The sequence below is a fragment of the Lynx rufus genome, unplaced genomic scaffold (genome assembly GCF_022079265.1).
Source record: "Lynx rufus isolate CCGP_SWC_20201006 ecotype Redwood Valley unplaced genomic scaffold, mLynRuf1.p SCAF_15, whole genome shotgun sequence".
Taxonomy (NCBI): Eukaryota; Metazoa; Chordata; class Mammalia; order Carnivora; family Felidae; genus Lynx; species Lynx rufus.
In genome coordinates, this window is record NW_025814829.1 from 1,427,957 (window position 1) to 1,452,470 (window position 24,514).

At 43.3% G+C, this 24,514-nt stretch overlaps 1 pseudogene; it reads right to left on the reverse strand.

Annotated features, from left to right (window-relative positions):
* Positions 1 to 232: 232 nt before the first annotated feature.
* Positions 233 to 2,094, reverse strand: LOC124510355 (ras GTPase-activating protein-binding protein 1-like; annotated as a pseudogene).
* Between the last annotated feature and the right edge of the window lie 22,420 nt (positions 2,095 to 24,514).

Sequence of the window (24,514 nt, forward strand, 5' to 3'; positions counted from 1 at the left end):
TTTTTCTCTTCTTTGAAAATTTGTTTTTCCTAAGACCCCACCCCATGAAAAAGTGAATGGCTGAATGGTGAGGAGAGGGAGGGGAGGGAGAGGGAGCACACCGCATTAACAGAAATAGTAAAATTATACAAACGTCAGCAATTTATAATAGACTAGGGTCATACTTTGGGATACTGAGCCCTGGTGGAAGGAATTCACCTCTCTGCAGGAGCTAGATTGGTATTTCTGGTATTCACTGCCTTGGAATAATTTCTTTCTTACTCCTGCTTCCACAGGAAGGGTCTCTTTGTCCACCACCCGGCCCACCTCAAGGGCCCCCAGGTCCCTGCAGGCTGTTATGTCAATGGTCCCCTTCCCAGAAGAGGACTCAAGTCTTCTTCTCTTCCATTCAGGTGGACCTCACCTCTGAACACGACGGGCCTGTTGCTAAGGGCTTTCTTTTTTTTTTTAATGGAAAAAAAAAATTACGGGCGCCTTGGTGGTTCGGTCAGTTAAGTGTCTGACTTTGGCTCAGGTCATGATCTTGCGGTTCATGAGTTTGAGCCCCATGTCGGGCTCTGTGCTGACAGCTCAGAGCCTGGAGCCTGCTTCAGATTCTGTGTCCCCTCTCTCTCTGCCCATCCCCCAGTCATGCTCTATCTGTCTCTCTCTCTCAAAAATAAATAACCATTAAAACAATTTTTAAATTAAAAAAATTTAATTTATTTTAGAGAGAGGGAGAGTGTGTGAGTAGGGGATAAAGGGGATAAGGGCAGAGGGGGGAGAGAGAGAGAGAGAGAGAGAGAGAGAGAGAGAGAGAGAGAATGAATCCCAAGCAGGCTCCACGCTCAGCAAGGAGCCTGGCAAGGGGCCCCCCTCCCAAGGGGCCTGGGATTTTGACCTGAGCTGAAAGCAAGAGTACGACGTGTTATACACTGAGCCACCCAGGCACCCTGAGGGTCTTCTGAACAGGATCAGAATCATCACACACAAAAAACCAAAATTGGGTAACTTCCTGCCACTGTTAATGCATAGCCCCAGCACATTCCCATAACTTGGGAAAAAATCTTTAAGCCCTGATTTGTCCACTTCATGTCCAATGAAAAAGTTGGTGACCATCAGGGAGTCTTGCAGTTCTTTGGGGTTCGGTGTCACCTTGCTCACCAGCCTCACAGACTGTGAGTCTATGTCCCCTTTGGGGAGGACTATTTATTCATTGTTCTCACATTCTTTGATCCCTTTGAGTCTTCTGTGGTGGAATCTGAGATTCAGGCTTAGGCCAAAGATGAGGCTGTGAAGCTGGTACTTTAACAGCATAAGGTGGGATCTCAGTAACTGCAAGAGCTCCACTGGGTGGAAGGATCTTTCTGGTCACAAATGCCCAAGAGAATGTCCTCAGGTCCTCCTCTAGGGTCTGAGCTATGTCCGTAGGTGCTGGGGAAGAACTCTTCTGAACATCCTTAGGAGCAATTTCTTCCAATACTGGCTCGTACTTCTCCTCCTGGATTTTAGACATAGGTTCTTGCTCTGCTTCTGATTCAGGATCAGGCTCTGGTTCAGCAACAGGTTCCTCTGAATGTTCTTCCAAGTCATTGCTGAAAGTCCGATCATAGAAAGTTCCAGAATCATCAGGTGCCACCTCAGGTATCTGCTGTCTTTCTTCAGGTCCTCTACCTCTTCCTCAGATTTCTCTTGAGGCCCAGTGACAAAGCCACAGAAGACCTCTTGGTATCTGAAGATATCACTTTGAGTGCAGAACTTATCTGCATCAGAGCCTTCAGGAGTGAGGACAAATGTCGGCATGAATCTCTTCAGAGCCTGGTTGTTATTAGAAAGCAACCCCATCACCTGGACCACTACACCATCGTTCAGAGTGGTTTGGGCACCAACATGACATCTTAGTGTGGCAGTTGAAAATTTTATGACATCACTTTCCTATGGATTTCCTTCTGTCCATAGATGGCATCTGCTGACTTTCCATTTGAATCCAGGGACACAAGAAGAGTTCTTTCCATAAAGTCTGTGCAACATGTCTGGGGCCTGGTTCAGCAGCGTGTAATACGGTCTCACAAATTCCCGCCCCACCAACAGGGGTCTAGGCTTCTCCCTAACCATTGCTTTAGTCAATTCAACCTGCATGGCTGAGTGGGAAAGGAACAAGCTTTGCTCCATAGCATGGCAGAAGGCAAAATCCCCTCACGCATTTGTGTCCATCTCTACTTGTGAAAAGTCTATACAGCCTTCAGGCCTAATACAAGACTCACTTCTTAAAAAAAATAATTCCTGGGGCGCCTGGGTGGCTCAGTAGGTTAAGTATCCGACTTCAGCTCAGGTCGTGATCTCATGGTTTGTGAGTTTGAGACCTGTGTCAGGCTCTGTGCTGACAGCTCAGAGCCTGGAGCCTGCTTCGGATTCTGTGTCTCCCTCTCTCTCTGCCTTTCCCCCGCTCACATTCCGTTTCCCTCTCAAAAATAAACATTAAAAAAATAAAAATAAAAAAATTTCCTAACTACTCCATCTCTTTTGGTTCATATGACTCTTTTGGTGAATGGGGATTATATTTGTGACATTTCAGTGACAATAATTACTGCCATTCTGGGGTCTTCTGTTATGTGCTAAGCCCTGTAGTGAATATGTCATGTATATGGCATGGCTTAATCCTCATATAATGGGGTGGTTGTTATTTTTCTGTTTTACGGAAGAAAGAACTATATTTTAGAGCAAGATATAATCCAGCCCAGAGACCCCTGGACCAAATTTGGATGCTCACTCAACACTGGTTGCCTCTACCATACTCCTCTATTTCCTTCTCCCCAACCCCTATGCCTGAGCTACACACGTATGGAATCTGCCAAGACGCTAAACCCAAAGATGGATTTTACTGTCAGCATGGCAGTCTCAAGATTTAGATAAAGTGAAAATAGCTCCCCCCCCTTACGAATAAGATCAAAGATTCCTAATTTAAGAGGGCAAACTATTTGAAGTTTTCATAACTTTATGGGAAGAGAACTGGTACCAGAATCCTACCTCTGGGTCTGGAGCTCTTTGGCACTTCTCCTCCTTATCAGTATGACTTTCTCCTTTGGCTGGCAAGAATCTCGTTGAGCAAGTGAATGTTCAGAACACATGAGTTTAAAGGAATTTTTCACCTCAGCCAAGATTTCTTTAGACTGAACATCTGAATTTGGAGCTAAGTAAAAAGCACAAGGAGGATAGTTGGCTTAGGTTCATTCCCAGTGAATCAAAAGTGCTATAAAAAAATAGAAGGATAAAGATAAGCACGCTGTGCACGTCAGAGGTAAAACAAGAGGAAGCAAAACCAATATGACATTGTCTAGTTAGTTACCTTGTTCCGCAGGCACCTCCTAGCCCTCCCTTATGGCAAGGGGCTTTGTATGTTGCTCTCTACAAGCCATGCCATAGACCCAATGCCAAACCAGATTCCATTTCTTCCACACCATGTCTTCCCGGTGAACTAAATTCCCAGGTTAACCAGAGGGTGTTGACAACAAATAGAACTATAAAGAAAAAAAATCAGTACACAGAAAATGCTACCAATTACAGTAGTCTTAGTGTTTTCTAACGTACCAGAACACTTTCACGTATTTTCAAATTATTCTTCCCAACTGTTTGATGTAGGAATCATTAATCATATTGGAATATATATATGTAAATACATATATATATTGTGTTCAATCTACGATGATGGAATTGAAGCATTTGATGTGACTCACTTTAGGTTACACAGTTAGAAATTGGCAGGATTGGGATTTGAACCCAATTCCAAATTGCACCCTTTCCTCAACACACACACACACACACACACACACACAGACACACACACACACACACACACACACAAACGCACGCACGCTGTGTTTCTGTCACTGTTTGATCTAGGACTATCTCTAGGAAAAATAATGAGGTAAAACATTTATTTGATACTTCAACCAATATTTATTAAATTCTAATATGTGTTATGTACTGTCCCAGATGCTTAGAATAAAACAGTGACCAAAAGAAACAAAAATATGTACCTCTTGAAACTTACTCTCAAGGGCATAGAGGTAGACAATAAAGATAAATGCAGTTGGTAAGAGAATGATGAAGTAAGATGGGAGACAGTACCTGCTATGGGAAAAAAGAGGAAGATCAGAATGAAAGGAGTTCGGATTAAAGAGGATGGCCAGGGTGGGACACTTCAAGGAGACACTAAATGTCTCCTTGATGTGAATGCCAAGGTTAGAAGGATGTGAATATCTAGGGAAATGATCTTCCAGGAACAGGAAACTGCTAGAGCATGGGTGCTAATGTGTGAAAATGACTGATGTGTTTGAAAAGCAGCAAAGTGGCTGGATCAGAGTGAAAACAGTAAAAGGTAAGGTCATAGGTATAAGGGACATGAGGTGTCACATAGATCATTATGTTATGAGGACTTTGATATTCTTCTGAGTAAGCTGGAGAGCCAAATGAGGGTTTTGGGTAGAGATATGACAGGGTCTGATTTACATTTAGAAGATTATTTGGGCTTCTCTATTGGGAATACATTTAGGGAAAGAGCAGAAGCAGGGAAACCAGTTAGAATGCTTTTGCTGTGTATTTGTTTCCTGTGGCTGCTGAAACAAAGCACCACAAACTGGCTGGCTTAACACAACAGATATTTTATTCTCTCACAGTTCTGGAGGCTAGAGGTCTAAAATCAAGGTGTTGGCCAGACCATGTTCTCTTTGCAGCCTTAGGGTAGGATCCTTCCTTTGTCCTCCAGCTCCTGGTAGCTCCAGGTCCTTGGTTCATGGCAACATAACACAGGTCTCTGCCTCTGTCTTCACATGGCTGTCCTTTCTGTGTCTCCATCTTCCCTCTGGGTGTGTCTGTCCAATCCTATTGAATTAAAGTAAGCTCCCTCCCAAATGACTTTTTCTTACCTTGATTATACCTGCCATGGCCCTATTTCCAAAATAGTCACATTTGGAGGTACTGGGGGTTAGGCCTTTAAGGGGGCGAAATTCAACCATTCACATGCAGTAACCTAAGTAAGAAATGGTAGACAGTTAGAATAGGGTGGTGTCAGGAGAACTGGTGGGCAGCGGTTAGATTCTGGATGCATTTTGAAGATAGAGCCAGCAGAAACCGCTGCTAGATCAGATGGGAAGTATATAAGAAAAACCAAAGATGACTCCAAAAAATCTTGCTGAGCAGCTGGAAGAAGAGAGACAGTTGAGGGTGAAACAAGTTTTTGAAGAACGTGAATATTAGAATTTAATTTTTTGATACGTTGAGTTTGGGATATTTGTTAGAAAAAAAATGAAGAGATGTTGAGTGGGAAGCTGATATATGGGGCTAAACTTCAGGCAGGAGGTCTAGGATGAAGGAGGAAAGGTTTAAATTTGCCAGTCTTCAGCAAGTAGAGGAAATTTAAAGCCCAGTGTGTGATTGAGATCACCCAACCAGTGAGCATTACTAGGTCAGAGCCCTGGGCCACCTCCACATGGAGATGTGGGTAGAAGAGGAAGAACCCATGAGAAATGGAGGAGAAGGAGCCAGCGAGGCAAGAGGAAGCCAGGACAGTGGGCATCCCGCTGAGCCCTGTGAAGGGGGGCAGCCAAGGATGGGAGTGATCAGATGTGTTCAAAGCTGCAGGTAGTTCTGGTGAAATGAAGATGGAGAATTGATCGTAGGTCTGGAAAGAGAGAATTTTTTCACGCCTTTAACCAGAATTGGGTTAATTGAGGAAAGCCTTTTTAGAATGGGTTCAAGGGAGAATGGAAAGAGAAGCTTTGGAGACAGCAACTGTAGACAATATTTTGGAGGACCCAGTTGGTAAGACATAAGGACAGTGGGGTCAAGGCAGGTTTTCTTCTCCTTGTTTACAGGTTGGAAACACAGACATGCATTTGGGTGTTGATGGCAAAGACCAGGAGAAGATTCTCTCTCCTCCTTTCTGATTGTTCTCCTGATGCTGCCACATCCCCTCACCCTCAGGCATCCTTGCTCCCATCGGTATTTCTTAGGCTGGGTGTCCTGGAGTAATGTCCCATGGTTTGGACAACACCCCCCCCCTTTTTTGTTTCAGTTTCTTTTTTAAAAAATATTTTTTTCATGTTTATTCATTTATTTATTTTGAGAGAGAGAAAGAGAGAGAGAGAGAGAGAGAGAGAGCAAGCTGACGAGGGGCAGGGAGAGAGGGAGAGAGAATCCCAAGCAGGCTCCATGCGGTCAGCACAGAGCCCAATGCGGGGCTCAATCTCATGAACCGTAGGATCATAACCTGAGCCAAAAATCAAGAATTGGACGCTTAACTGACTGAACCACCCAGTCACTCCTGTTTCAGTTTCTTCTGAGCACCCCTCTCTAAAATAGCATCATTATATGGGAGCAACCCAAGTGTCCATTGGTGGATTGATGGATAAAGAAGATGTGGTATAGATCTACAACAGAATACTGTTGAGCCATAGAAAGAACGAAATCTTGCCATTTGTGACAACACGAACGGACCTGGAGGGCGTTATGCTAAGTGAAATAAGTCAGGCAGAGAAGAACAACATATGGTTTTACTTACATGTGGAATCTAAAAAACAAATGAACAAATAAACAACAACAAAAAGAGAAACAGACCCGTAAATACAGAGAAGAAACTGGCAGTTGCTGGAGGGGCGGGAGGGAGGGGAGTAGAAGAAACAGGGGAAGGACAGGAAGAGGTGCAAACTTCCAGTTATGCAATAAATTAAGGCATGGGGATGCGCGGCACGGCATAGGGAATATAGCCAGTGGTACTTAATAGCTCTGTGTGGTGACAGATGGTGGCTGCACTTGCGGTGAGCGTAGCATAACGCGAAGAATCGTCGAGTTACTCTGTCGTACACCTCAAAGTAACATGACATTACGTGTCGACTGTACTTAAATTGAAAATGAAATAGAAGGGGAAAAAAGACATAACAAGGACAAAGGGCACCCAGGAACAGAGGACAAAACCTCTCTTTTGTTCAAGTTTATGAAAATAAACTTGAAACCGTAGATGAAATGAAAAATAAAATAAAATAAGGATCATTGGATGATTTCTCTGCCTCCTTCAAAGCGTTTAGGGAATGACTGGCATCATTGAAGGTGACGGGGGTTTTTGCACACTCTGAAACCACACACCCATTCAGTTCATCTTTCAAATATGGCTTTAAACAATCCATCCAAAGCATCTAGTGTCTACACCAGACAGGAGCTCCCTCCTCCCACCCCCATGGACTCTGCACTTAGTCAGGCCTTCCTCTGCTCTTATCTAGTCCACATCAGCGAGTTTCTAAATCGCCGCCCTTGGCTCAGACGCCTCCTTCTACCCCATTCCCATGCTACCGTCAGAATCCCCTTTGCAAGATGCAAAGCTGACCCAGGCCTTCTCCTGCTTAAAATCTTTTGTTGACCGAAGCTCTTCCAAAGTGCCCATTATCCTCCAAATATGGACTTTTGCATCTCTTTGTCTTTGTTCATACTTTTTCTCTGTTTGGACTGCCTCGCCCTTGTTCTTCCATGCCTGGAACGAGTTTGTCTTCATCCTTCAATGCCAAATTCAAGTAACCCCCTTATCCATGAAGACTTCCCTGACTCCTCCCCCCAACCCCAGGTAGAATCGATGGCTCTTGCCTCTGGACCTCCAAAAGATCTTATAAATTATATTTTAATATATGTTTTTCAAGCATATGTCTGGTTTTCCCTTAGATGATGCCATCTACGAAGGTGGAGACCACGACTGATGCTTTTTTGCTTTCATACCAGCCAGTACACTTTCTGGCACAATAGAGATTTAACAAAATGTGTCACATGGATGCTTCTCATAGCCTGCCTTGGCACTGGACAGCGTACCTACGTCACTGGGCTGGTGGCTGTTGTGGAGACTTCTTTTCTGTTCACTGTAGGCTCCTTCCTTGGAAGGATTGGATAGATGGGGTCCTTCTCTGCTAATAGAGACATCCCCACTATTACCATTCTGTCTTCTTGTGTTGTAACAGCGCTGTGAAAATACATGAAGGTCACTGCTGTCCTTGGGTCCACGGAGAGACCTTTTTCAAAGGTCATAAAGACCAGAGGTAGAATGCCAGTGACTAATGTAAAGGCAAGAAAGATATTTTTGGTGGGGGTAGCCTGCCTGCCCCTCCACAGGTGAGCAGAGACTCAGCCTTCCTGCAATTAAGGAACAGGTTTTCTTTGTCCTTGACACGGTCCGCAAATGAGCTTCAGAGCTCAGATAGCAGACACACAGAGCCTCTGCCTGTTAGTGAAGGTGCAATTTCCAAATGCAATTCATAACTTCAGCGATTTTTCACTGCTCAGCCCTTCTTCCATTTCAGATGATGGGGCTGACGGTGCTGGGTGACCTTTAAGCCAACTCTGCTGATTAACAAGAGGCCATAGACCAAGCAACCAAAACGGAAGCACTTCAGATCCCCAGAATGTCCACTATCCTTGGAAAGTCTAAAATTAGGCTTTATGTTCATTTATTGGAATTATCATAGATCCCTGGTGCCCTCAGTCATTCAGCCATCGTCTGTGTAATTCCTGTGACCCAGGGGAAATAAGGCAAAGAGAGAGGTGCATCAGACGGAACAAAAGAGTTTGGGAGGCTGAAGAATAATGTGATCTTTCCATCAAGGCTGCGTTAGGCTGTGGTCCAATCACAGTTGTTTCAGAGTATTTTTAGCTAGGGAATTTGTAAGTTGTTAGCATCTATTTACCTTTAGAAATGGAAATTTCTTATGCTGCGTTGTCTCTTCTATCTGGAGTCTGCATCACTGAATTCTCTCATGCAAGGAAAGGCAAATGTTTATGGTAACAGAGAGCACTGGATGTGAGGCAAGGGGTTGGGGGTTTGAGAACCAATTCTGCCTCTTTCTTTCTTTATTTTTCTTTCTTTCTTTCTTTCTTTCTTTCTTTCTTTCTTTCTTTCTTTCTTTCTTTCTTTCTTGTTTATTTATTTTGAGAGAGAGAGTGAGAGACAGAGAGGAAGCATGTACACGTGGAGGAGGGGCAGAGAGAGAGAGGGAGAAAGAGAATCCCAAGCAGCCTCCATGCTGTCAGCGCAAAGCCCGATATGAGGATCGTTCTCATGCCCATGAGATCATGACCTGAGCTGAAATCAAGACCAGGCACCCCCTGCCTCTTTCCTAATGAATGATTTGGAACAAATTACTTAAAGGCTATGAACTTCCATCTCCTCTTCTGGAAGTGTTGACAGCTATGCCTGTCCACTGCAAAACTTAGTGCTTTCCCTGGTTGAGGGCTGTGCTCTGCTGCTCTCAGGATGCGTGGTGAGTAAGAAGGCAGGTCCTTTCCTGGAGGGGTAGCCCCTGTCCACAGGAGGTAGCACAGGTTCGGGCTTTACTGTGCCCATCCAATAAAGAAGTTTGAGTCACTGAGTGGAGAGGCCACTTGGGGGTGGTGGGGTAATCTGTATTTCTAAACACCAATCATTCTGCCTCCCAGTTCAGTCATGGGTGCTTGAAGGTGGAATGAGTCCATCAACCCCAACATCCTATGGTGTTCTCTGTCTTTGGAGGAATCAACATTATTTTGTTTGTGAAGAGATCCTTGTCCTTGAGGATCAGTAAGGAGATGAGACACGGTTGCAGCCACGAAACGGGGCCACAGAGCTGCAGCGCAAACAGAATGTGAGTCAAGGGGCAAGCATTAACTGGAAAGCCTTCGTGAAAGAGGAAGATTTTAGGTCAAGTTTGAAAAAAGACGTCATTATAACTCATACGCTATGTGACCTTGGGCAGGTTACCCAACCTTTCTGAGCATTGATTTCTTCATGAAGAAGAAATGCATGAAAAATTCAAGCATTAATACAGTCTCACTAGGGCTATCATGAAATTCAGTGTTGATAATGTTGATAAAATACTTGATAAAGAGCATTAATAAAACATGAACAACATCTCCAAGTTAAAGAGCTAATATAAATACAATTAAAAATAAATGTGAAATTAGTAAATAAACACAACTGATGGAAGCTGTTATTATTGGCAACAAACCCCTTTAGTGAAGTGCACTGTGTGGGTGAGAGTCTGCAGGCTGAGCAGGCACTCGGTGCCTTCGCCATCAGTCTATAGAGAATGGAGCCCCAGCTATTGGCTGAAGTTGAGGAACAGGGAAAAATGAAGGCAGACTTCATCTTGTGAGTAGGATAACTCAGCCAGGACCTAACAGAAAGGACCAAGACAAAAGACTACTTTTAGGAACAGGGCTAGTATGGCAGGTGGGAAGATGTGAGCTATGGGTAGCCCTGCTAGCCCGGGTCTGAGAGTCTGCTGCTAGGATTTAGTGGAGGATAGAGAAGTGGGGCAGTGCCTTCTGCCTCACTCTGAGCATCATGGCGCCTCCTTTCTGATGAGAAGGAAAGGGAGCCCAACCGCAGAGAGAGAGGCCGGGGTCAGGAAGTAGAGTGATAGGAAGACATTGTAGCCGTGGAATGACAAGAGCAAAGGAGCGTCTGGTAGTGAGCCAAACAAGAAGGAACATGAACCAGTAGGCTTGGTCAGAGTGGAGTGGTATATCCCGAGGTGGAGGAGTTTGGATTTTATCCCACTGAGTAGTGGAACATTGTAGCTATTGAGCAAAGGCAGAGACCATGAAGAGTCAAGCTTGATGAAGACTATTTCAGTGACTGTGAGATGGATTGATTAGGGATGAAGGGATGATGAACCGACAAGGGACAGCAGGTAGGGAGTTCGGGGAAGATACTGCCATCAGTTATAGATGTGACAATGACAAACAAAGCATTCAGAACCAAGGCCAGAGTTGGGGCAGGGCAGGCCTCTGGAAGTTAGATTTGGATCTCTTCTTTGCCTACCCATGCTTATTCCATTTAGTAACTCTCGTGCAGAACAGAGGCCACCAATAAGTTCTCTTTTGGATCTGCTAGCCACATGGAGGTTGCAGAAGTAGTTTGGAAACATCATGAAGAATGCAGGCTTCAGGGGACCTTCTTGTTCCCAGGGGGCACTCATTACCGTGGCCGGGGAGCCCTGAGTGGAGCATGAGCCCCTCCACCTCTAGAACAGGCAGAGCCGGCAAACATGCTTGGGAGAGAAGAGAAAGTTTGGAAGGCAACTGGGATATCCTAAAGGGCTCTTTTTCAGCGGGAGTTAGACAGTAGAGGAGAATAATTGCAAAATGGAAATAAGGATTGTAGCCTCCCTCAGATGAGAGGCATTTTTGGAAACTTCTGAGATGCTCTCAACCCCCACACGTCACTATTTGTTTTTCCCGGGATGTGGGGCAGCTGGGAAGAGATTCAATACCTTCCACCCCCTCACTAGATCGAAAAGTTCTGTTGAAGCAGAACATGATGAAATGTCAGCTTCTCAATAAAGGTAGCCCAGGGTAAGAGAAAAGGCAGAAAAATGTGACTTGGCATCTTGGAGTTCTAATCTCCCCTGGATCCCTCAGGAGTACTGGGACTCAGTCACATCACATCAGCCCTCTGAATATTGGCTTTTTAAAAATCTATAAAACCACGTGGGAAGATTTCTTCTCATTTCAAAATGCTATACTTCTGAAATCTTTCATATTAGAGAAGGGAAAAGATAAAGGGTCAATGTTTTCAACATAAAATTGGGTGCATTTGCCTTGTTTTAATGAAAAAAGAGGTTTGAGAATCATTACCAGTTAATTTCATCCATTGAAAGAAAGTAATCTTGCCTATGTCTTTGTTTCTAGACTCTGGGGTAATATTTTTCTGTGACTCATCAGAATGGTAAATGCACCATCAAGATAAGGTGATTTAATTTTTTTCTTGTTTTAAGCTTTTTATTCTCTATTCTTTTGGAGGCTTTATTCTGATTTAAGCTGATTACAAGCAATCTCCAGGAATCTTGGTTGAGTCTTAAGTAGCTATAGATTTCCGTTTAATTATTCCCAAACTGATCACTCTTCCTTTTAGCCGCTGTGACCTAAGTTCAAGTTATTGGCCTTGTTGTTACCATGGTGATGGTGGATGACCTCACTGAATCCAGAAGCAGGCAATTGCTGCTTCGTACAATAAGTATGTTTTGGAGGTTACTCAAAGAAGATGTAGACTTTGGGACTAAGCTCTGGAAGATAAATCTGTGTTTCCTACATAACTTCCTCCCGTAAAATAAAATTTATTCAATCTATTGCCATGACATCTTTCTCTAAGCAATATAGGGTACTTTATAGACATGCGGTCTTGATTCTTGCCCTTATTGGAGAGAAGCTGTCCGTGCATATTTTTTTTTTTCATTCGGAGAGAAATAAACTCTATTGATTTGAGTGCTTGCTGTATGCCAGAATCTGCACATAGTGCCTTTCGTGGATTATGCCATCTAATCCTCATAACAGCTCCAGAAAGTGAGTAGTTGTTTAGAAAAAAATTGTTTTTATGTTACAGGGAAACTGAAGCATGGAGATTTTAAGTTATGTGCCAAGGTCACATCTAGGATCTGGTGGTGCTGGGGTTTGAAACTGGGCATTTTGTTTCTACTGACCAGAGCCCGTGTGCTTAGCCACTTACTACCGTACTGCCTGCGGGGAAGGGAGACGCCCAGTGCCTGGCCTTCAGCTCAGCTCCTGGCTTCCTCTTGCTGTGTGATAGAGTATAATAATAATGTGGAGCCCTGTAATTTGTGTTCTGTGTGTGAACTGGTTTCCCTAATCAGGAAGCTCTCCCTATAAGAATCTTTGCAAGACAGAACGTAGCCGGCTGGCAGTCTCCATGTTGTGTGTGTGTATCTCACGGGGCGTTGGAGGAACACGGAAAGAGGAGATGATGAGGCTCTTTTGGGAACTTGGAGGCCAATCACGTTTAGAGCAGCCCGCCTGAAGCCTCTCTTTCCCAAGCATTAGACAGGAAGAGTGCGGTCCGGAATGCATTTGTAGCAAGAATGCCGCACTGGACTTCAGGAAGCCAGAGTCTGGTCCCCAGCTCTGCCGCATTCCCTGTACATAACCAAGGACAAGTCACGGTTCCTCTATGAGGCTCAGTACAACGGAGGCTGGAATTACTGGTGTGTAGGTTCCTTTACCGCTAACAATCATTTGTCTTTCTGGCCCCTGCCCCTTTACAGCAAAGGTGACAGGGGATGAATCTTGAGTGAGGAGAAGATCAAAACCCTGGGCCTCTTTTCAAAAATTTATTTATTTATTTATTTATTTATTTATTTATTTATTTATTTAGAGAGTGTGTGTGTGAGAGAGAGCGAGCGAGCAAGCAAGCACAAGTCGGGGAGGGGCAGGGAGAGGAGGAGAGAATTCTAAGCAGGCTCCACCCTGTCAGTGCAGAGCGTGATGTGGGGCTCCAACTCACAAACCATGAGATCGTGACCTGAGTTGAAATCAAGAGTCCGACGCTTAACTGACCGAGCCACCAGGTGCCCCAAGGAACAGACTCTTAACTATGGAGAACAAATTGATGGTTATTAGATGGCAGGTGGGGGGGAATGGGGGAAAGAGGTGATGGGGATTAAGGTGTGCACTTGATGTGATGAGCACTGGGTGATGCATGGGAGCGTTGAATCACTGTATTGTACACATGAAACTAGCATTGCACTGTATGTTAACTCTACTGGAATTTGAAATGCATTACAATAAAATAAAATAGGCTTAGAGGTTTAGAAAGTGGGAGATTCTGTAGGACAAAACGTGTAGGATTCTGTAGGACAAAAAAGTGATTCAATAAGTAAAGGCAAAGAAAATAAAGAAACAAAGAGGTAATTTCAAAACTAAAAGAGATTTAAGAAGCATTGCAACCAAAAGGAACGTGTGGACATTTTAGATACTGATCTGCATAACCAAACTGTAAAAGAAAATCATAATTCAGGAAACTTGGATAAAAATGAGATATGTGATGACAGTAAGAATTATCTTTCAATGTAGCAATGTGGCAATATAAAAAAAGAAGTCTTTATCTTTTAGAGATACAAATTGTATTAGTTAACTAGTGCTCCGTAGTATTAGTTAACTAGTGCTATGTAGTTAACTAGTGCTATGTAACAAATTACCATGCATTCAGGGGCTTAAAACAACACACACTTATGATCTCACGGTTTCTGTAGGTCAAATCTGAACACAGCTTAGTTGGGTTCTCTACAAGGCGATGTCAGGGTGCCCACCAGTTCTGGGGGCTCATTTGAGGCTCTGCTGGGGAAGGGTCCATTGCTAAGGTTATGTGATTATTGGAAGAATTTCATTCCTCACAAGCTGCCTGACTGAGAGTCAGTCTCTCGCGGGCTGTCGGCTGGAGGCCACCTCCAGTTCCTTGCCATATGGACCTTTCTATAGGAAAACTCATGACATGGTAACTTGCTTCTGCAGAGCCGGCAGAAGAGAGAGTCTTCTAGAAAGATGGATATTCCAGTTTTATGGTACTTAGTCATGTACATTCTGTCACTTTTGCCATGTTCTATTGGTTAGAAGTAAGTCCCATGTCCTGCCCACACTCACGGGAAGGGGGTTACACAAAGGTATGAGCACCAAAGGATGAGAATCATAGGGACCACCTTAGAGTCTGTTTGCCACACATACTGAATAAAATATAACATATATATGAAAACAGTATTATGTCTGGTAACAATACTATGTTTGGACTGTGCTCTAAAATGACCCAGTGATAGTAGGAAGCGGGGGGAAATTGATGAAATACATTCAACCATGAATTGTTGAAGCTGGGTAATTGAAATGTGAGGGTTTGCTACACTCTTTTCTTTTGCACGTGTTTTGCTGGTTTTCCTAATAAAACGCAAGAAAGCATCACATACATCACTTAGAAAAAGGAACTGACAACCAGGAAGGCTTGGAAAGAATCTGAGCACCTCGACAATCCTTGGTGATGCTGAGAAGGGCTCTGAGTTTCCTGATACACTTAAGACAGACATTCAAGCCAAGTTTTACTACAGCTTTAGAAGATGAGACTTCAGCAAGCTGGAGCACTTAGGGGCAGCCAGAGGTTGACATTGGGGTTCAACAGGCTTAGGGGGATCTATCATAGTACCTGGCCACTCTTGTTACCAGATCTCTTACAAGGTGCCCAATAAAGGGCATAGAAGTGATCCACATAGATCCTCCTGTTCTCTGAGGCTTTGTGCTTCTTCATTTTCTTTCTCTTTTTGCCAATTTCCATGCTGCATGTTGCTTGCATAGCACCCTTAGGATCTATGTGACATTAGATCTGTTGCAAAAACTTAGTAGTCACTGATTACTTGTGAAAATACCAGAAGGATTGTTTCCACTGCCCCATTAGTGGTAGTTAATCCCCCCTCTATCTCTGACCTTCTTCCTGAGATAAAAAGTGCCAGAGATGAAGGTCAGTGATAAACTCTGCCCGCCCCGCCCCCTCCCTTCCCCCCCGTGCAGATGCCGGAAGAGCAGCGGATAGGATCCAGATGCCCACCAGGTTAGCCCATAATACTGTCACTAAAACTGCCTTACTTCGTGGCAAAACGTACCAGCAGGGGAGGAAATGTTACAGATACTCCTTAGAAAGCCAGAATTGGGGGAGGGGAGGGAAAGGAGCGTGGCCTTGCTTCATCGCAGAAATCCCTCTCAGGCTGGCAAGCACATAAACAGGGTGGTGAGAGGAAGGGCTGCGGGAGCGTTTGTTGTTCTGAGGCTGCCTGAACTTGTTGGGCTTAATCTCCTTAGCAGGCGAGGAGAGAGAATGCTCTGTCCCAGAGTCTTGAACATCCTGGAGTTGATGTACTTCCGGAAATAAACCGGGTGCTGAGAAAGTGATCCAAGCAAGAAGCAGCCAGATGCATTTGCATGGACCAGAATCGCCCGGTGTTTCCCGCACAGAGTTTCATTCCTTAAAGTAAGAACCGGAGAGGCAGTTGATGGGAAGCGAGGAGGCTGGGTTCCCACTTTGAGAAACAAAGTTGTCAAGAACCCAAGGGATCTGGCAGCGAGTTAAATTCCATTGGGATCTTCAACTTGGGCTTTCAGACTGGTTAATCACATGTGGAAAAATGGAACAGAAAATGGTCTGCAATGGTCTAGAAAGAATTATTGAATGATTTACCAAACATAGTAAATTAAATGTTTCGACCTGAGGATGGGAGAGAATTTGATGAAGATTCCACAGTATCCCCTCTTCTATTATCATCCTTCCCTGCCTCCCCCCCCCCCCGACTTTTAGGGATGAAATTATGTGCACAACCAAACTAATAAGTGTCACTTGTACACCAGGTAGAGATCAAGACCTCACATGTTACTTGATTTAATTCCTAGGTAGTATGCCAAAGTAGCCGTCAAAGGATAAGTGATTCCCATTTTGCACAATAGGACACAGAGATTTGTAGTTTGGGGCGATATCTGAGAACAAGGACTCTGATAGAGTGTTTGTAAGTATTGTCCGAAGGAAGGTCCATGAGTGAGATCACCCAGCTCCTAAGTGGAAGATTCTGAGCTTGGCTCCACGTCCATCTTCCTGGCTGATATTATTACTTGCCAGTGTCTCTGACTCCATCATCTCCATGCTCAGAGTGGATGGGGACTTAATCAGAAAGGGGCAGGTGTCCCCGCAAACCCTGAGCCACCCCACAGAAATATGTGCGCACGCATGAGCCAAGCAAATCCAGGTCGCGGACAGTTGAGGTGCTGCTCTGATCCATGACTCGATGGGATTCTTTTGTAACTGGATTCAGAGAGGCATCCAGCTGCGGAGAAGATGATTTAGTTAATTGGTAGTAAAATGGGACAAAATCGACACAAACTCTCAGCGTATAAACACCTTGGCCACCCCCCCAAGCAAAGTCCTTCTTCTTTCGCACACCCACCGCATACTGGCCTTCGGTGTCAAGGGCATCAAACGTTTTCCTTTGATCTCCCTGAAAATGATTTAACCAGTAGGGTAGGTGAGAATATATGGGGACAGAGAGGTATCTACAGTAAGCTCTGTTCAGGGGTTCTCATATTCTATGAAGTTCCTGGGCTTGATTCTGTTCTTACGGACCTTGGCAGGGGTGGGGGAGTGTCTGTTTTGACCCAACTGATCTTTCTCTTTGGGTCTCGTTGGGCCCCGTCAGTGGTCCCAGTTTGGTTTCTTCAGGGTCTTGTTCTTTTTCTTATTTATTTATTTATTTTTTAATGTTTATTTTTTACAGAGAGAGAGAGAGCAAGAGAGAGAGCGCGCATGAGTGGGGAAGGGGCAGAGAGAAAGGGAGACACAATCCAAAGCAGCCTCCAGGGTCTGAGCTGTCAGTACAGAACCAGATGCGCGGCTCAAACCCACAAATCGTGAGATCATGACCTGAGCTGAGGCTGGATGCTCAGCCAACTGAGCCACCCAGGTGCCCCTTCAGGGTCTTGTTCTTAAACTGATGATTAACAAAGATATAAGGTAAGAAGTGATAAGATAAGAGGTTAGCTTTCCCAGAGGTTTGACACACAGAAACAGAACAAAAGGCCTTAAGACTCAGAGGGTAAGACTCCAGTGGTGAACTGACGAGCATTAGGGTAGATATTTGTGGCAGAAGTCTTACCAGAACTACTTTAGGTCAAACCATAAAAGTGTTTGTTTAATTACAACATCTTTCTCATGACTGAGAGTGATCTTTCGCGTGGTGATTTTTCAGTCCGAGGGAAAGGAAGTCGTGGACAAAGCACTGACTTAGGAGTCGAGGCAGCCCGCTCTAGTCCAGCCTCTACTTCTAACTAGCTTTTATCTGAAGTACTATGAGTTAATTTCCATGACCCTTAGTTTCCTACTTTGCCAAGTCGGCGCATTTCACTACATGTCTTTAACATGAACACATTCCACATTCTCCAATTCTTACTGTCTGAGACAATGGATGGAAATTGTGGAAACTGGCTCTTTCTTAACTTTGGAACCATCTCTTTTCCACCATGCCTCAGTTTCCTCCTCTGGAAAATGTGTGTGTCAGGCTCCTCTGCCCCTCTTTCTTCTATTGCTGGACCTGTGGAGTGCAGACCCACAAATCACCCTGAGCTGCCTGACGGCTCTGTTTAACAAGCAACCATGCATGTCTGGCCATGCCCCCCATCTTAGATGCCCTTCGTAAAAGGGGGAAGAGTCACTGCCTGCATCACTACCGGGCAGAAATGCTATTCCCCTACCACACAGGAATATTTAATAGGCCTCTAAGTGTTCTATTTGATGAAGACCAGTTTATTTCCAGATGATTTGACTACATAAAACTCCTCTCTAGTCATTAACAAGAGCATGTTCTGCCCTAGAAATCCTTTAATATCTACCTGAAACCATCAGCTTTCAAATACAAGCTTGGACTAGAGCTCTGGCAGGGCTAATAGAAGAGACATGCTTTTGCATAAACAGGAGCTTATATTTGGAAGGAATACATTAACCTTTCCCAATGCAAATGATAGATACTTTCAACAATGTCATGATAGTCTGAGCCCTTAAAGGGGCAAAGGACAAAAATTGGCCCCAACGTATACTCTGTGCACTCCAAGGTGACCTTAAGGCTAAAGAAGAAAAGCTCCATAATGCCATGTCACTGGACCCATTTCACTTCCTCATTTTCATTCATGATGAATCTGTCAGTCCATGACCCTCAAACAAAATTCTTGGGAAATTTTTTGAATTCAAAGACAAGGATTGTGCAAGTCCTAGTTCTGGGAAGATGATGAGAGCCACTAAATATACTTATTAAGAAATAAAAGAGGGGGCACCTGGGTGGCTCAGTTGATTAGGCATCCAACTCTTGATCTTGGCTCAGGTCATGATCTCATGATTTGTGGGTTTGAGCCCGCATTGGGTTCTGTGCTGGTGGTATGGAGCCTGTTTGAGATTCTGTCTCTCCTTCTCTCTCTGTCCCTCCCCTGCTCTCTCTCTCTCTCTCTCTCTCTCTCTCTCTCTCTCTCTTAAAAATAAGTAAATAAACAAACAAACAAAAAAGAAATAAAAGAGGACCCACCTCTTCTGCAAAATTGGTAATAAAATAGCTTCCAGGCAAATAAGTATAGTTGAATTGAGTATTGAAGGAAATTAGTTCTTGATGTATTCTTCCAAATTATTACTAAGATCCAAATAATCTGATATGAGCATAATTCCCAAATTCTGATGCAGCCAACCGTTTCCTGTCAGAGCGGGCAGCACTTACACTCATTCACGCATTCCAGAAGGTCCATTCTATTGACTTTTCCTTTATTGACCCTCCTTCTTAACTCTTCCGTCATGAGTTCCTAATAGTAGTGGAAAGTGGAGGATATTGTGGCATCTGATTGCCAGCAGTCTTTTCTTCATTCAAGAGGGACAGGCATATGTAAGGGTGTTTATGTGTTTGGCTCAGGCTGGGGAAGTGTTCCCACTCTCTTCTGGGTGTAAAAAGTACAAAATGGAAACGGATGGCCACCATATCTTGAACATCACTGAACAGAATATAAATAGAAACTGTAGGGCTCAGATAAATTTTTATTATCCTATGTGACCATAGATTAGATGAGAGTCTCTCAAAATATGGTCCCTAGGCCAGACCAGCAGCACTGGAACTACCCAGAAACTTATGAAAAATGCTAATTTGCAGTCCCCACCTGCCGAATCAGAAAGTCTTGAGGTGGGACCTAGAATCTTTAACAAGCCTGCCAAGTAATCTCATGCATGTGAAAGCTTGAGAACCACTGACTTACACCACGTCCCCACTAGAAAGATCCTACCCCAAGAGAGAAGACTCATTATATGGTGGAAAGTTGTGATCCCTAAAGAGAGGCCAGCATTCCAAATTATAATGTCCAAAGGAGTAACATTAGTGACCTTTGGTCAAATTTAGGAGTATGCAGATTCCTAATCAGATTGATCTGAGAAGACATGTGAGATACTAGATTTCAGCATCTAGCTTCTAGTGGGTAATGGCATTTGGTTTTGACTGAGGGTCCATGTGGGTTAATTCAGAAAACCAGTTGGTGGCTAAAGGTTTGAGAGCAGGGGAATCCTGCAGGGGCAAAGACTTCAAGACTCAGACATTGGGTTAGGGCCTAGAGAACAGGTTTCCAGCCACCTCTTACACTACCCACAAGAATTAATTCAAAATGGATTAAAGACTTAAGTATAGGACGTGAAACTATAAAACTCCTAGAAAAAAGCTCCGTGACATTCATCTTAGCAATGATGTTTTGGGATATGATACCTAAAGCAACAAAAGCAAAAATAAACAAGTGGGACGACATCAAACTCAAAAGCTTCTGCACAGAAAAAGAAATGATCAACAAAATGAAGAGGTAACTTATGGAGCAGGAAAAAATATTTGCAAATCCATATCTAATAAGGGGGTAATAACCAACATGCATAAGGAACTCCAACAACTCAACCGGAAAGAAACAAAGGATCCAATTAAAAGGTGGGCAAAGAACTTAAATAAAGATTTTTTCCAAAGAAGATGTATAAATGACCAACAGGTACATGAAAAGGTGCTCAACATCACTTATCATTGGGGAAATGCAAATCAAAACCACGATGAGATGTGACCTTGTACTCGTTAGAATGGCTATTAAGAAAAAACAAAAGGTAAATGCTGGTGAGGATGTGGAGAAAAGGAGCCCTTTTCCCACTGTTGGTGGGAGTGGAAATTGGTGCAGCCATTATAGAAAACAGTGTGGAGGGGCGCCTGGGTGGCTCAGTCAGTTGGGCGTCCGACTTCAGCTCAGGTCATGATCTCACAGTCCATGAGTTTGAGCCCCGTGTCAGGATTTGTGCTGACAGCTCAGAGCCTGGAGCCTGCTTTGGATTCTGGTCTCCTTCTCTCTTTGCCCCTCCCCTGCTCATGCTCTGTCTCTCTCTGTCTGACAAATAAAAAATAAAAACATTAAAAAAAAAACAGTGTGGAGGTCTCCCCCAAAATTAAAAATAAGATTACCATATCATTCAGCAATTCTACTTCTGGGTATATATCTGAAGGAAATGAAAACAGAATATCAGAGAGATCTGCATCTCCATGTTTACTACAGCATTATTTCCAAAGCCAGTCAAGACACGGAAATAGCTTAAGTGTCCATCAGTGGATGAATGGATTAAGAAAATGTGGTATAGATATAGATAGATAGATAGATAGATATAGATATAGATAAATATATAGATATATAGATATATCTATATAGAGAGATGGATAGATATAGATAGTTATATCTATCTATCTATTTATATATATATCACACTATATATATATCATACTATGTGTATATATGGCATATGTGTGATATATAGATAAACATGGTATATAATGTACAGCATGATGACTATAATGAACAATACTATGTTGTTAATTAAAAGTTGTTAAGAGAGTAGATCTTGACAGTTTTTATCACGAGGGAAAAACGTTTATCACAAGGAAAAAAAAAGTGGTGGGTGGTAGCTAAACTCATTATGATGATCATTTCACAATATACACATATATCAAATAATTATGCTGTGTACTTTAAGCTTATACAATATATTTTTTTATTTTTTTGTTTAGAGAGAGAGAGAGAGAGAGAGAGAGAGAGTGTGCACTAGCAGGGAAGAGGGGCAGAGGGAGAGAGAGAGAGGATCGCAGGCAGACTCCAGGCTCAGCACAGAGCCTGACATGGGCTCCATCTCATGACTGAGACCATGACCTGAGCTGAACTCAAGACTTGGATGCTCAACTGGCTGAGCCACTCAGGCACCCCCTTTTTAATTTTTTTTTTAAATTATACAATATTATATGTCAATTATAATTATGTCTTAATAAAACCAGGGGAAAGGAATTTATAATCTACTAAGGTAGTGGGAGAAATAGACACATATGCAGATGATCATGCAGAAGTTAAACAGTAGGTTCACAAAGCATTGTGGGAAAACATGAAATGGCAGATGCGCTGGGGGCATACCTAACCCAGTGAACACACAGGCTCTAGCAAAGGTGACATAGCTCCCCATTATACTCCTTTGTATTTTTATTATTTTATTATTATTTTTAAAAGTATTTTTAAGTTCATTTATTTATTATTTTGAGAGAGAGAGAGGGAGAGAATGTGTGAGCAAGTAGGAGAGGGGCAGAGAGAGAAAGAGAGAGAAAGGGAGAGAGAGAGAGAATCCCAAGCAGGGTGTGCACTATAAGTGAGATCATGACCTGAGCCAAAGTCAGACGCTTAACCAACGGAGCCACTCAGGTGCCCCTATACCTTTCTATTTTTAAATCCTTCTTTATTGAAGGACTTAGAAACACCATTTATTAAGGAAAATTTGATTTTATCAAGATTTTTTTTTTTTTATTCTCCTGAAGTCTCAACTGGTTGCAGAGGAACTCTATTCTAGAAGTCAATCAGGGACCCATGAAGACACAACCTCTGCCATCTTGAACACATGGCTTCCAGGACTAACCTGGCACTGACAAATGGGGAAAGAGAGAGTGGAGGGTGGGCCAAGAGACTTTTATGGGCTAGGCCAAATTTCCCTGGCCAGAAATCAGTCATGTGGCCACATCTAAGGGCCGATGAGGCTGGGAGGCTCAGAAACAAAATCTAGCTTTGTGTCCAGAAAGAAAGAAAGAAAGATGGGCTTGGTTTACAGCTAGTCACTTTCCACCGCACCAGGATTTCTACCTGTCGGGACAGTGGAATGGAGGGACTCTTATAAGTTACCTAGTTCAGGGCTCCCAAGCCTGGGTGATCATCAGAATCATCTACGGAGACTTTTGGAAATACCAGCTGCTGAATCACACTCCATATCTCTAAGATGGGAGATGGAGGTGTGTAATTTTGAGAAGTTACTTGGGTAATTCTGGAGCTCAGTCAGTTTGGGAACCACTGTTCTATTTCTTCTCACTGGTTTGACTGCTAAGAAAATCAGAGCACAAAGAGGTAATATCCAAGGTCTCTTGGCAGGAAACAGAGGAAGGGGGATGGGAAGTCAGCTCTCTTCCCATGTTATGTCATCTCTGGTTTCTTGGTAAGACTAAGCTATGTTCTACCTGCAAACTTCCAAAGTCTGGGCTCCATACGCCCGAATTCTTATTTTTCTCGTTTTTCACATTGTGCCACCTGGTCCCCTCTTCCTCATCACCGAGGCTCATGCCACACAATGGGAGAGTAGAAATCAGGAGAATCAGATTTTAGCTCTGTTTTTTTCTCTAATTCCTTGAGAGAGATTCTGAAAGCCTCAGTTTCCTTAGTGCAAAATAGTATTATAATAACTGCTCTGCTGAACTTCTAGAATCTATTCAGATAAGTATCAAATCAAATGAAGCTTTTCATACTGGAAAGAATGACACAAATATATGATAAATATAATGCTATAATGCTAGTGGTGGTTAGTGTTATATGTATGTTCTTTCTTAAATCAAGATCCAATAAATCCTTCCTAGGAAATCAGCCTACATCCCTTATGGAACATCTATTATTTTAAAAGACTGCTAACAACTAGGGAGTCTGGAAATAAATAAGAGATACGGCTCTTGCCTAGTAGAATTTCAAAATTAGTTAGTGAGATACACTATGAACACATACAACATATCCTCCAAAGACCCACATCAACACATAAATACTGAGCAGATACGTACAATCAGGTGTGACTCACTTGGAAGGGTGTCCAGGGTATGTATCTCCTGTGATGCAACCTTCTTTGGATCATGAATCCCTCTGAGAATCTGGTGAAAGCTTGGGTCTTATCTCCAGAAAACAAACATGTGAGAAGGGTACATATGTATCACGACTCAAAATTTGTGTAAAAATACCATTTCTGGTTATTGATGGACTCTCTTGAAATCCAACTATAGACTTCCAGGTTAAAAACTTGTGGTTTGAAGAAGGTAACAGACAGTCATTTACAAAAAAAAAAGGGAATCCCTAGAGGGCTTTGTGAGAATCCTGTGGTTGATAGAGTCTGCACTTTCCCTATGATTCACTTTAACCAACACAATATGGTAGAAATAAGGCTGTGCCAGTTCAAGACCTAAGCCTTAAAAAGGCATGATAACATTGACTTTTGTGGTTGAGGGAGCCCTGAGATGCCATGTAAAAAGTCTCCCTTGTCAGCAAGGAAACTTGGAGGGACCAAATAGGGAGAGAGAGGGGAGAGATGGCCAGCTCCACCAACATCCCAGCTCTCCATCCACCCTTGCCAAGGCATATGAATGACCCATGTTGGATGTTCCCACCAGTCAAAATGCCAGATGATTACAGTCTCAGCAGGGTTGATGTGCAGCAGAAATGCCTAGGTGCAGATCCAGGGAACCCATAAAATCAAGAGAGATAACAAAACTCTTCTTGTGTTAACAAGCCACTAAATTTGGGGGTGATTTGTTATGCGGCAATAGTTATCAGAAACAAATGACTACAACCAAAGCAGGAACAAGGAACTTATAAAATTGTGTGCAGGAAATAATGTGATGATCCACTGGCCCAAAACAGCCAACACAGAAATCTGTGTGGGAAGTGGGGCAATTTATGCCAGGCTTTGAGAGTTACAGAAAATTATTATGTTCCCAGGCATTTCTTGTGTCTGGAAACAGGATGTGTGTCACATTCTAGTAGGCTCATCTTTGGGGTGAGGTGAAGTAGAAGGTGTCCAAGAGAGGGGCAAGAACAGTGACAGTATGCATTC